Raw genomic sequence first — 10,000 nt, 5'->3', positions numbered from 1 at the left:
CCACCAGTATCACAAAAACAAATAAATTGGCATATGCAGGAGCAAGATTAATAGCAGAACTGATGGGGATTCGAACACCAACACCACCAGCACAACCAACCCAACAGAAACCAAAACAGCAACCTCCTTGGAAAAGGCGCCTGGAAAAGCAAATCATGGTGATGAGATCTGACTTGAGTAAACTGAAAGAGATGGCAGAAAAAAGGTTAAGAAGCAAGAAAACAAGGGAGGAACTGAACGAGAAATACAAAGTACAAGAGAGGGGACTATACAACACAATAGAAGATGTAAAACAGAAGCTTAAGGCCAAAGCACATAAGATCCAGCGGTACATGAACAGGAATAAGGGATACCAACAAAACAGACTATTCGGAACCAACCAGAAAAGACTTTACAGCCAACTAAGAGGGGAAGACAACCACCAAGAAATCCCTGAAGCCGAACCAAGTAAGAGACTCTGGGAAAACATATGGAGCAATCCGGTATCACACAACAAACATGCAACATGGCTTCAGGAAGTCAAGGAAGAAGAAACAGGGAGAATAAAACAATGATTCACAGAGATCACGACAGACACAGTCAGACACCAACTAAAGAAAATGCCAAACTGGAAAGCCCCAGGTCCCGATGAAGTCCATGGATACCGGCTCAAAAACTTCAAGGCCCTTCACCCACGAATAGCAGAACAACTCCAGCATTGTATCTCAAATCACCATGCGCCCAAATGGATGACCACAGGAAGAACATCCTTGGTACAAAAAGACAAGAGTAAGGGAAATATAGCCAGTAACTACAGGCCTATCACCTGCCTACCAATAATGTGGAAGTTACTATCAGGTATCATCAGTGAAAGGCTATACAATTACTTAGAGGAGACAAACACCATCCCCCACAAAAACAAAGGCTGCAGAAGGAAGTGTAGGGGCACAAAAGACCAGCTCCTGATAGATAAAATGCTAAGCATGGCATGGATAGACTATAAGAAAGCCGGGTTGTTTACACTTTACCGGGCCAGTTGCTCCCTACTTTGTTTGTTGTTGTTTTGGTATCGCGACACCCAAATCCATCCGCCACGGTAAATAGCCTTACTGTAACCCCTGTGGTTACCTCTTGCCAGAACATGCCGTGCCTGCCAAGAATCTTTAAATATGCGAATAAGGCGCAAAGCGCCGTTCCGCCACGGCCTTACTGACACCATCAGCTTCCTCAAAAATACAATGTGCAACTGGAATGCAATACTTACAAGCTCTGGAATAAGACTAGCAGAGGTTAATATCAGGAGAGGGATCTTCCAGGGCGACTCACTGTCCCCACTACTCTTCGTAGTAGCCATGATTCCCATGACAAAAGTACTACAGAAGATGTATGCGGGTACCAACTCAAGAAAAAAGGCAACAGAATCAACCATCTGATGTTCATGAACGACATCAAGCTTTATGGTAAGAGCATCAAGGATGTAGATACCCTAAGCCAGACTGTAAGGATTGTATCTGGGGACATCAGGATGGCGTTTGGAATAGAAAAATGCGCCTTAGTCAACATACAAAAAGGCAAACTAACGAGAGCGGAAGGGATAAAGCTACCAGATGGTAGCAACATCAAACACATATATGAGACAGGATACAAATACCTGGGAATAATGGAAGGAGGGGATATAAAACATCAAGAGATGAAGGACACGATCAGGAAAGAATATATGCAGAGACTCAAGGCGATACTCAAGTCAAAACTTAATGGCGGAAATATGATAAAAGCCATAAACACATGGGCAGTGCCAGTAATCAGATACAGCGAAGGAATAGTGGATTGGACGAAGGCAGACCTCCGCAGCATAGATCAGAAAACAAGGAAACATATGACAATACACAAAACACTACACCCAAGAGCAAATACGGACAGACTATACATAAGAGGAAAGGAAGGAGGGAGAGGACTACTAAGTATAGAGGCCTGCGTCAACATCAAGAACAGAGCACTGGGTCAATATCTGAAAACCAGTGAAGACGACTGGCTAAAGAGTGCATAGGAAGAAGGACTAATAAAAGTAGACGAAGACCCAGAACTATACAGAGACAGGAGAATGACAGACACAACAGAGGACTGGCACAACAAACCAATGCACGGACAATACATGAGACAGACTAAAGAACTAGCCAGCGATGACGCATGGCAATGGCTACAGAGGGGAGAGCTAAAGAAGGAAACTGAAGGAATGATAACAGCGGCACAAGATCAGGCCCTAAGAACCAGATATGTTCAAAGAACGATAGACGGAAATAACATCTCTCCCCTATGTAGGAAGTGCAATACGAAAAATGAAACCATAAACCACATAGCAAGCGAATGCCCGGCACTTGCACAGAACCAGTACAAAAAGAGGCATGATTCAGTGGCAAAAACCCTCCACTGGAGCCTGTGCAAGAAACATCAGCTACCTTGCAGTAATAGGTAGTACGAGCACCAACCTGAGGGAGTGATAGAAAACGAGCAGGCAAAGATCCTTTGGGACTATGGTATCAGAACGGATAGGGTGATACGTGCAAATAGACGAGATGTGACGTTGATTGACAAAGTCGAGAAGAAAGTATCACTTATTGATGTCGCAATACCATGAACAAGTTGAAGAGAAAGAGAGGGAAAAAATGGATAAGTATCAAGATCTGAAAATAGAAATAAGAAGGATATGGGATATGCCAGTGGAAATCGTACCCATAATCATAGGAGCACTAGGTACGATCCCAAGATCCCTGAATAGGAATCTAGAAAAACTAGAGGCTGAAGTAGCTCCAGGACTCATGCAGAAGAGTGTGATCCTAGAAACGGCGCACATAGTAAGAAAAGTGATGGACTCCTAAGGAGGCAGGATGCAACCTAGAACCCCACACAATAAATACCACCCAGACGAATTGGAGGACTGTGATAGAGCAAAAAAAGATTAATAATAATAATAATAATAATAATAATAATAATAATAATAATAATAACTAATCTGTATAGAGAAACAACATGACTTACAAACGAGATTAAACTAATTCAACATGAATGTTTAACTCAAAGAATACACGATGCTATTCAATAAAACAACAGCAAAAAATCATTTATCTAATTATTTTCTCGTTCAAATTTAACAAATACCATGAAAAGAGCATTTCATGAACATCGAATGGACCTTATTCATCCGAAGTGAACCCAGGAGGACCAGCATCCTTGACAGGAAGTAATTTCCTCGCGAATCTAGAAAATAATTGTGACTGAAGTTACAACTGGCAACAGATTCCTTGATTTTCTGAGGGGGATGTGGTCTTAACTAGATGCTTTAATGCTTTAAACTGTTCCCAGGCTGACACATCTTCCTTCTGTTTCAGTACAGACGAGAGTAAACGCTTATTTATTGTATCTATTTATTTGCAATCTTTTGGTTTTGCTAGGTATTGAGGACAGAACTTCTTTGATACTGATGAAGATTCGGTAGCTGTTGGCTGTAAGTCATTATGGTTCTTGCAAAATTTGGGTAAGGGGTTAAGACACTGGAATCGAACTTTTCTGTGTAATATATATATATATATAGATATATATATATAGTTATATCTATATATATATATACTTATATATATACATACTATATATATATATATATATATATATATATATAATATATATATATATATATATATGTTTAAATAATCACAGTAGATGCACGTGACTTCATAAATAAGCGAATCCCACAGGAAAATGATAGTCAGAAATCCAAGCGCTTTCGTCTTTACTAAGAGCTAATGAAATACAATTGGAGAGAAAGGTTTCAGGTACACAACAAGATCAAGAATACCAGATGGTTAATTGTTAAGTGGGTAAAAATTAAAAGAGATAATCTAGGATTATCGGATATCACACGGTCACAAACCTAAACAGATTTGACCCTAACCGAAATTACAAAGTATCTTTACAGTCCAAAACATGTAAAAACTGAATATATTAATTTTGTTGCTTATATTTATCTACCACTTTTTTCACTATGAAGGCATCAAGTTTAAATAAACCAAGACTTAAATTTAGAACATTTCTATTATTTGACTTGATGAAACAAGATTCAATGATATTCATTTTAACTGTGTCATTACATGGGATTAAGGCTCTTGCTTGACTCCAGTTAATAGGATGATCTAAGTCTCTCATATGTACGAATAATGCATTCGATATTTGCCCAGTTCTCACAGAATATAGATGCTGTTTGAGACGTTGTGAAAGAGATTTACCGGTCTGTCCGTAATAGACTTTATCACTCTTTTTGCAAAGAATTTCATATATGCAGCCTGGAAGATCTTTAGGAGAATTTTTGAATACTAAACTCTTGACATTAATATTACTGAAAAAAGCATTTATGTTAAAAAGCTTTAAAATTCTAGGAATATCTAAAAACCTTTCATCATAGGGTAATTTTAGAATGTTAGACTTACAAAATTCAAGTTTGTCATTAGTTGAATAAAATGTTTTTCTAGCTCTTTTCCATGCCACATCTACAAAAGTCCTTGGGTATTTAAGTTTCAATGCAATATCATAAATAGTTTTAATTTCAGCATCAATAAACTGCGGGCTACAGACACGTAAAGTCCTTAGGAACATCCCAGAAAAAACAGAGAATTTAACATTTTGGTGGTGATTGGAGTAGTAATGAACAAAAGAGGCAATGTTAATTGATTTTTGGAAGACTGAAAAGGTGAAATTTCTATCATTTCTATGGACAGTTACATCAAGAAAATTCAAATTACAATTTCTTTCTTCCTCTACAGTAAATTTTATAGAAGGGACTAAATTATTGAGATTATTAAGAAATTCCTGGAGATTTTTCGTGAACTGGCCAAATACAGAAAATATCATCCACATACCTAAACCGAATAACTTTTTGGGGCAAAATTCTTGGTAAAAGTTTTGTCTCAAAAAATTCCATGTAAATATTGCTAAGGACAGGAGATAAGGGATTACCCATAGCCATGCCAAACTTTTGTACAAAAAATTCCCCATTAAAACAAAATTTACTATCTTTGATACATAACCTTATGAGACTAATAAGGTTTGCTACACTTAAGGGAATGTCGTGACGTTCTAATTCATCCTCCAAATATTCAAGTAAGTCATCTACAGGCACTTTTGTAAATAAAGAGACAACATCAAAACTAACCATATTAAAATCAAAATTCAGATTTAAACTATTCAATTTGTTTATAAAATCAACATTGTTTTTAACATTCGTGTTAGAAATGTTTCCTACTAAAGGTGTAAGAATTTTTACAAGCCATTTACGGACAGACCAGTAAATCTCTTTCACAATGTGTCAAACAGCATCAATATTCTGTGAGAGCTGGGCAAATATCGAACGCATTATTCGTACATATGAGAGATTTAGAATATCCTGTTAACTGGAGTCAAGCAAGAGCCTTAATCCCATGTAATGGCACAGTTAAAAGGAATATCATTGAATCTTGTTTCATCAAGTCAAATAATAGTAATGTTTTAAATTTAAGTCTTGGTTTATTTAAACTTGATGCTTTCATAATGAAAAAAGTTGTAGATAAATATAAGCAACAAAATTAATATATTCAGTTTTTACATGTTTTGGACTGTAAAGATACTTTGTAATTTCGGTTAGGGTCAAATCTGTTTAGGTTTGTGACCGTGTGATATCCAATAATCCTGGATTATCTCTTTTAATTTTTACCCTTTTGACAATTAACTATCTGGTATTCTTGATCTTGTTGTGTACCTGAGACCTTTTTCTCCAATTGTATTTCATTAGCTCTTTGACAATGTCTTAGTAAAGACGAAAGCGCTTGGATTTCTGATTATCAATTTCCCGTGGGATTCGCTTATATGTATATTATATATATATATATATATATATATATATAATATATATATATATATATATATATATATATAAATATATAACCAACTTAAAAAGGTCATTTTTGTCTCAAGTGGTCTACTCTGTGATTCCAGTAGCCTCTGATATTTTGCTGCTGTGTTCGAACAGGCATTAACATTAAGGCAGAAAACACTGTAAGTCTCTCTCTCTTGCTCTCTCTCTCTCTCTCTCTCTCTCTCTCTCAATGGTAATGCATGTTCGAACACAGCAGTAAAGGATCAGAGGCTGATGGGACCCCAGAGTAGACCGCTTAAGTCCAGAATGGCCTTTTCAAGTTTGTTAAGTGCCGAGATTTAAATTCGCTTTTAACGCCAGCATTCAACTAATGAATTTACGTTTCTGTTGTGTATTAATCTTAAGAATTAATTCAGAAAATAAATTATTTTCCATATGATGTTGCCAGCGCGAAGAGAACCAATTGATAGATATAATAACGATGGATATGGCCTTCGTGTATCTAGGATTCTGAATTCTCTCATAAAATACTCGGCTAGTGAACCGAGATAATGTATACAGGAAATACGAGATTTATGGTGTTATTTTCATTCATTACTGAATTTCATTTCTTTCTTGGTTATCTTCGCCGAAGTCATTTTCCTCGTGAGATGAAATTTAATGTACTTCTCGATCTCGGTAATTCTGAGTTTGATTAACAACGTCTACTTTTTCTATGCATTTACGCAATATAATTTGTTTTCTATACACGCGAGATCATTTCCAATGGCCTACTACTAAGTAATTTTTAGCATTTTTGTAGAATTCTTGATCCAGTAACACTCTCTTGACAACACTCTCGATTGCTGGTAATGTCATTTATCTTTTACATCTCTCTCTCTCTCTCTCTCTCTCTTACTCTCTATCTCCTCTCCTCTCCTCCTCCTCGCTCCTCCTTCCTCCTCCTCCTCCTCCTCCTCCTCCTCCTCCAAATGTCTATACTGCAAAAGAAAGGCATAAATTACAAATGAAGAATTTTCATTCTGTTTTATCCTCAGGATAACAACACGAACAAGCCTGCGTATTGTTTCAATAATCAGGTTTTCGTGTCGCGCTGCTCATACCACAAGATATGATGAAAATTATAATCAATAATCAATCAGAATTAAACGCTGAAGGATTAATTTACTTCTGTAATACATCCCCTGATATCAAAATGACTTTCCAATCGTTCATCTATAATAGTTAGCATTGCTACATAACGTTTATGAACCCCTTTGATATTATTATTATTATTATTATTATTATTATTATTATTATTATTATTATTATTATTATGATTTTTTTTTATTTTTTTGGTATATCGCAGTCCTCCAATTCGACTGGGTGGTATTTATAGTGCGGGGTTCCGGGTTGCATCTGCCTCCTTAGGAGGCCATCACTTTTCTTACTATGTGCGCCGTTTCTAGGATCACACTCTTCTGCATGAGTCCTGGAGTACTTCAGCCTCTAGTTTTTCCAGATTCCTTTTCAGGAATCTTGGGATCGTGCCTAGTGTTCCTATGATTATGGGTACAATTTCCACTGGTATATCACATATCCTTCTCATTTCTGTTTTTAGGTCTTGATACTTATCCATTTTTTCCCTTTTTTTCTCTTCAACTCTGGTGTCCCATGGTATTGCGACATCTATGAGTGATACTTTCTTCTTCATTTTGTCAATCAACGTCACGTCTGGTCTATTTGCATGTATCACCCTATCTGCTCTGATACCATAGTCCCAGAGGATCTTTGCCTGATCGTTTTCTATCACTCCTTCAGGTTGGTGTTCTTACCACTTACTATTGCAAGGTAGCTGATGTTTCTTGCACAGGCTCCAGTGGAGGGCTTTTGCTACTGAATCATGCCTCTTTTTGTACTGGTTCTGTGCAAGTGCCGGGCATTCACTTGCTATGTGGTTTACGGTTTCATTTTTCGTATTGCACTTCCTACATAGGGGAGAGATGTTATTTTCGTCTATCGTTCTTTGAACATATCTGGTTCTTAGGGCCTGATCTTGTGCCGCTGTTATCATTCCTTCAGTTTCCTTCTTTAGCTCTCCCCTCTGTAGCCATTGCCATGCGTCATCACTGGCTAGTTCTTTAATCTGTCTCATGTATTGTCCGTGCATTGGTTTGTTGTGCCAGTCCTCTGTTCTGTCTGTCTTTCTCCTGTCTCTGTATATTTCTGGGTCTTCGTCTACTTTTATTAGTCCTTCTTCCCATGCACTCTTTAGCCACTCGTCTTCACTGTGGTTTTTTCAGAATATTGCCCCAAGTGCACCTGTTTCTCGATGTTGCACGCAGGTCCTCCCTATACTTAGTAGGTCCTCTCCCTCCTTCCTTTCGTGTTATGTATAGTCTGTCCGTATTTGCTCTTGGGTGTAGTGCTTTGTGTATTGTCATATGTTTCCTGGTTTTCTGATCTATGCTGCGCCTTCGTCCATTCGACTATTCCTGCGCTGTATCTGATTACTGGCACTGCCCATGTGTTTATGGCTTTTATCATATTTCCGGCGTTGAGTTTTGACTTGAGTATCGCCTTGAGTCTTTGCATATATTCTTTCCTGATCGTGTCCTTCATCTCTTGGTGTTTTATATCCCATTATTATTATTATTATTATTATTATTATTATTATTATTATTATTATTATTATTATTATTATTATTATTATTATTATTATTATTATTATTATTCAGAAATAAAACCCTATACTTGGGGAACAAGCCCACAGATGGATGTTGTCTTTCGCAGAATATGGTGACCATTTGTAAGAAATGACGGTAGATCATAGGAATTAAAGAAAAAAAAAGAGATAATGTATTAACAAATTAATAGATAAACGGATAATAATGTAAATGAATTATTAAAGTACAAGAAGAATTGTGTTAGGATAGTGATGCATTGCATCTTCGCTTGATTTTTTTAGAATCTAAGAATCTACGTAATTACACAACATCCTCAGGGATACTGAATAAATCTTTAGCCAGCACACAGGTTAGTGTGGAACAAAATTCATAATTTTATTCATCCTTCTAATGTGAGGCAAGCAACAAGTGCCCTTAGCTGAAGGTTCCATGCGAACTCACTCACGCCCACTTCGACCGAGTCCTTTTTGCACAGAGACTGGGATTCGGCTTTCAAAGGATTTATCCTCAGATCTGCTGATGCGGGAAAATCCCTAATGTCCCTGAAGATAAAATTATATTTTTAAGGAAGAAACTTGGGGTAAAATGTTTTCGTACTGAAATTAAATTTGTTTATTTACTATGTATTTTACGCTAACAAAAGTGTCGTTTAGGAAGTATATAGAGAACGTTATTTACGTAAGGTTGAAATTTAACATTTTATTGGACACAGAACATTACGATATCAATAATACAAAAGAAGCAGGATTTGTCAGTCTTATCAGAACCATAATTTACTCATACCAGACGTCTTTCTAAGTCCCTTTGTTAACGAAAGAGCTGATCTTATTTTCATTTCTTGCAAAGAAATGAAAATGGTCACTTCGGTGTAGAAATCGCTGATGTGCATCACAGTGAGGTCTTTTTCCATAGGCTGAGGCTGGAAGGAGAGGTTAAATTTCCTGAAAAACAATGGAAACTGAATTCTATTAGCCTGGTGCCTACTTTTCAATATTTGGATATTTATTGCAGTGGTTTCATTTAATTTATTATTCTGACGAAGTTAGAAGACTAGAGCTGAAGTGACGTATACGTATGCTACATAGAAACGAAAGATGGTTATGATGAGATTGAATTAATGCCGAAAGAGAGAGAGAGAGAGAGAGAGAGAGAGAGAGAGAGAGAGAGAGAGAGAGAGAATCTAGACAACTTGCCATTTCTACAAAAGATTCAATCGGTATGGAAATCAAAACCTTGGTTGAGGAATTATCACGAAAAAAAGACTGGCCTCCACACTTCATTTATTTGAACTGGAAATCTTCCAGTTTCAAAGGGAGGGGATGGGGTCACCCTGATTTAAGTTTGATATGACAAATTCCCTCCGATGTAGAGACAGAATGTGTCTTTTCGATATTTTTTCTGTGCATATTCTCTCTACGGTTTTTATAGTTTTCCATGTTTTTTTTTTTTTTTTTTT

The sequence above is a fragment of the Macrobrachium nipponense genome, chromosome 7 (assembly GCF_015104395.2).
Source record: "Macrobrachium nipponense isolate FS-2020 chromosome 7, ASM1510439v2, whole genome shotgun sequence".
NCBI classification, from domain to species: domain Eukaryota; kingdom Metazoa; phylum Arthropoda; class Malacostraca; order Decapoda; family Palaemonidae; genus Macrobrachium; species Macrobrachium nipponense.
The sequence above is the reverse complement of the archived record's forward strand: the minus strand, read 5'-3'. Positions refer to the sequence as shown.